Source organism: Pteropus vampyrus, unplaced genomic scaffold (assembly GCF_000151845.1).
Source record: "Pteropus vampyrus isolate Shadow unplaced genomic scaffold, Pvam_2.0 Scaffold254, whole genome shotgun sequence".
NCBI lineage: Eukaryota > Metazoa > Chordata > Mammalia > Chiroptera > Pteropodidae > Pteropus > Pteropus vampyrus.
The window spans coordinates 2,422,437-2,427,407 of NW_011889035.1; the positions used below are offsets into that span (position 1 = coordinate 2,422,437).

Genomic DNA, 4,971 nt, shown 5'->3' on the forward strand with positions numbered 1-4,971 from the left:
ATTCTTAAAATCTTTTATTTTCACTCCACTTTTATAACATTAACATTAATTTGCTACTTTAATGTGGATATCAGTTTAAAAACGACACCAATCCTTCCATTCAGATCCACCTGAATTTCAAAAGAGCATTTGCTGTTTCGTGACAAATTGAGTTTCATAGATAAATTGTGTAAAAGCAGCTCAAGTTATTAGTTCTAACAAGTGTTCCAAAGTTCCCATATTATGATTGAAGAAAGTAATCATTTTATCTTAACTTGAAACTTCCTGTTATTCCGAAAACCTTAGCTTTGTTCTTTACTCTTGTCTAAACTGAATGGGTCAATGTATTTATTCTGACCCAAGAAGGAAAATGGAACTAGGAACGAAATTTAATGAAGTTTCAGAATGTCCAATATCACTCACACAGAGTAGCTCTTTACCATTGCGAGGTATTTTCACATTATTTCCTTAGATACTCTGAAGTACCATGTGACACAAGTGTAACAGGTATTATTACAGCTCCTTTTAGCAGTTTAGGAACCTAAGGTTTAGAAAGAATAAAGGATTTGTCCAAGGTGACACCTGTAGTTCAAGTGCGGCTAAGAACCTAGGTGATCTTACTCCAAGTCTAGTGCTCTTCAAGCTATCTCAAATTTAAGGTTCAATAGGTTTCTTTAGCAGTCAGAATCTTGACTAGGTAACTGTAGATGTATTTTAAAGCCACATTTTTACCAGAAAGAATAGGTGTGGGCAGGGCTTGCAAAGCATAAGGATATGAGAGAACATACTGTGATGGATTTTAAGAAAATTTAAATATAGACTAGAACCTCCCCCACCCCCCATTCGATTTAATAGGAATAATGGCTTTCATTTCAGGCTGAGACTTAAGGCTTAAAATGCAAAGAACTACCTATACCCCCCATCTCCCAAGTAAGAAGTAACTGCAAAAAAGAATTTACCCTGAAATGTACCTATTATTAGATCTTTTTAGATGAAATTAATGAAGAGAACAGAAAGTCCCTGAGTTTAAAGGTGGGGAAGAGTCTACAACCATGCCACCCTGAACAAGCCCAATCCTGTCTGATCTGGGAAGCTAAGCAGGGTCGGGCCTGGTTAGTACTTGGATGGGAGACCACTTAGGAATATCAGATGCTGTAGGTGTAAAAACAAACAAACAAACAAATAAAGGAGGGGAAGAGTGTGAACAGAGTGCTGGTGAGAGCTCAGTCCTGAAAGAGAGTTAGAGGACACAGCAAAATCAGAATAAGATATAAAATATAATCAGAAATGGTTAAAAGAAAATATTTGAGGCATATGTGACTGAAGAATGAGGAAAACCAGCAGAAACACCAGACCACAGAAACAGAACCACAGAAACCTCCGATATTGGAATCAGATAAAGATTATAAAAAATATGCATAGTATGTTTAAAGAAATAAAAGACAAGATTGAAAAATTTGCAAGGAGCACTAAATATGAAATATGACCTAGCATATTTGAAAAAGAACCAAATGGAAATTCTAAGACTAAAAAAATTACTAATTAAAAATTAAGAACACAACAGATAGATGTAGCATTAGAGTTGAAAAAGGTGCAGAGAGAATTTTTGAACTGAAAAACAGAAAGTTTCAAAAAGAAAGTTTCCAGACTGTAGGGAAAGATAAAGTAATGAAAATATTTTAATATGAAAGTTTTACAACTTTAGTATCTATTAATACAATTATTTATTGTTATGAAAATAAAAATAGATGTTATATATGAAAGTATCCAATATATACCCTGGCATATTGTGGGTACTCAAGAAGCATTTGTCAAACTTGAAATAAAAAAATTACGTGGCTATTTTACAAATCATCTGTCACTTTTTATAATTTCCATTTTTCTGTCAAAATGTTCGAGCTTCTCTTTTAATTTTTAAAACATATTAATTTTAGTCTTTTTATTTTGTGTTTTATAATTCCAGTCTCTGAAATGTTTGGGATTTATTGCCATTAGTTTTTACTCTTGTCTTGTTTTCTTGTATATTTTATGTTTTTTGACTGCGAGATAATTTGGGGGGGATAACTTTTTTTCTGACATATTTGAGGCTAGGATTGAGGTTGGAGAGATTTACATTTACTTTTGAGGGTTACCTCAGGGCGTGACCAACCGCAAATCACTTTACATTAAATTCTTCACAGGATATTTTTTCAGACAGCACAGGTAACATGAACAAATGAAAAATGAGTGATAAGGTCACTTTGTGATGCACATTTTCAGAGAAAGAATTTTCCTTCACTCAGTACCAAAAGTCAAGATGGTTATGTTTTCTGCTGTTTCATTTTTGTGACTTAAAAAATACGTATGCTTTTTATTTCCAAATGGTTTTAGATTTATAGAAAAATTGTGAAGATAATACAGAGAATTCCCATAAACCCCACATCTAGTAGCTCTAGTAATTGACATCTCACATTAATATGGTCCATTTGCCACAATTAATAAACCAGTACTGATATATTATTAGTAACTTAAGTCTGTTCTTTATTTAGATTTCCTTACTTTTTTTCTGTTGCAGTATCCCATTTAGGATACCATATTACAGTTAGTTGTCATGTCTTCTTGTCCATCTCTTGGCTATGATATTTCTAAGAATTTTCTTGTTTTTGATGATTTTCACACTTTTAAGAGGTGCTGATGTGGCACTTTGTCGAACATTCCTCAGATGAAGTTTGTCTGGTGTTTTACTCACGATTAGACTGTGATTATTGGTTTGAGGGAAGATCACAGAAATAAACTGCCATTTTTATTACATTGTATCAAGTATACATAATATTAACATGATTTATTACTGTCGATGTTGATCTTGGTCACCCGGTTGAGATAGTGTTTGTCAGGTCTCTCCACTGTCAAGTTTTCCTCCTTTCCCTTTCCATACTGAACACTTTAGATAGAAGTCATTTTGTACAGTTCACACTTAAGGAGTGGGGAGTTACGCTCCATCACCTTCTAAAGATAGAGTATGTATATAATTATTTAGAATTCTTTTGCACAGATTTGTCTCACCTCCAGCATTTATTTATATCAGTATAGACTAGTGAATATTTATTGTACACTTTGAATTATATTCCAAAGCTACTTTAGTTTGTTTCTCAAATTATTCCAGTTTGCCATTGAGAGCTCTTTTATTTAACTCCTATGTCTCTCTTTCATACCCTCATAATTGTGGGTTTTAGTTTTTTTTTTGTTGTTGTTGTTTTCACTTGAGCATTTCACACTTTCTGGCATTGTAAGATATTCTAGGCTCATCTTGTAAATGTAAATTCCTGCTTCAGTCCTAGAATCAGCTATTTCTCCATGGAACTATGGTTCCTTTTATTTAGAATACAATGAGAAGCCAAGATCTGGGCACTACGTGTATTCATTGCTATTTATGCGTCCTCGATTCTAGGCCCTCTTAGCTGACAAAGTAAGGAAATACGTGTATCTATATTAATCCATGTATATACAAATATCTGTAAATATTTCTATGTGTAACCATTCATATCTTTATTAGGCTAAACATGAGTTCCCACTGTAATCTCCAACTCTAATCTATTGCCCACATGGATCACCCTAGCCTCCTCCCCTTGCTTATTTGTAAACTCCTACCCCAACAGTAAAAAACTGGCTCCCACCATCTGCCATCCAATTTACCCAATTTATACAACTGCAGTGTATAGGTATAGCAGTATTGGAATCGTTTTACTGTATCCTATGGAAAGCAACTTTATCAATTAGAGTACAGCACTTATGTGCAGCTAATTTTGCCTTCAGTCTTATAGTTTCTACTCATTTCCAAAGTTATTTAGGTCAGTAGCTTTTCTCCCCACCTCTTTCAGTGAGGTTATTTCATACATTTGTAACACAATTAGATTCTTTTCTCACATTCTGCATTTCACTCTGGGATCTTCCAACCCCCTAAGTAATTTTTTAAATTACAGACCTTAAGGTTCACTCTTTGTGCCTCATTTACTTGTATAGCGAGTGCAGCCTTTTGGGATCCCAGTTATACACAGAGGTCTTCTGTTGGAATCCTCACCTGGACTCATCCTGGGCTTTATATCCTGTTGCCCTTCTGCACGTAACCATCATAGCATAAGCAGAAATACTCAAAGCAAAGCTACTTTTAGCATTCACTCCCTTGTTAGAGTTCTTGCTTTCACTTGGATTTTGAAATCTGCTGGTTCCATTTTTTCATTCCAACTCAGCAATATAATGATATTTTATATAATATTTTATTTGTTTCAGTTAGGAGTGTTGTTCAGGGTACCTGAACATGCTGCCAAAAAATGGAAGTGCTTTCTACATTATTTTCATTTTTTTCATATTCCATTATATATAAATGTCTTTTACGTTCCCTCAGCTCTTTATTTTTGAAAACAGAAAGTGTGAAAATTATGAATGGGTTAAATAAATAATGCTTCAAGATCAGACTTCATCTGCTATAAATCGTGATGTTAGTAAAAAATCGAAGAACACAATACAGCCATTTATAAAGTAAGAGAATACGGCTTTAAAATATATTTATAACACAGAATTTTGTATTAGGAAATTCAATTGTTATTTTATTGTTACTTAATTTTATTGAAATGATTTCCATGAATTACTTCCTGTGTATCTCTGAGTGTCATGTTTTCTGGTTATCATACAAACAATGATTAACGTGCAGTTGGCTGAATAAAACTGAGCTGCAGGTATACAAAGAAGTACTTTAAATAAATATTAATGAATAAACATTTTGTCATCACCATGAGAGACTGCAGCACCTGTTTCAGAGAGATACCGGCGTTTTATCCATTTTAGTGTCACCTTTCAATGATCATGTGGAACAACACGCAGGTTGAAGAAAAATGACGCCCAGTACCCTCGTTACTTAGGTTTGTGTTGCAAGACTGCTCATCATGTTGCCACTATTATGCCTCTTTTTGTTTCTGGTATAAAGCATGTTAGCATTGTTGCTATTGCTACTGAATA

The 4,971-nt window shown here is 33.9% G+C and overlaps 1 pseudogene; it reads left to right on the forward strand.

The window, feature by feature from the left end:
* The first annotated feature begins 1,021 nt into the window (after positions 1 to 1,021).
* Positions 1,022 to 1,140, forward strand: LOC111729265 (annotated as a pseudogene).
* Positions 1,141 to 4,971: the final 3,831 nt, after the last annotated feature.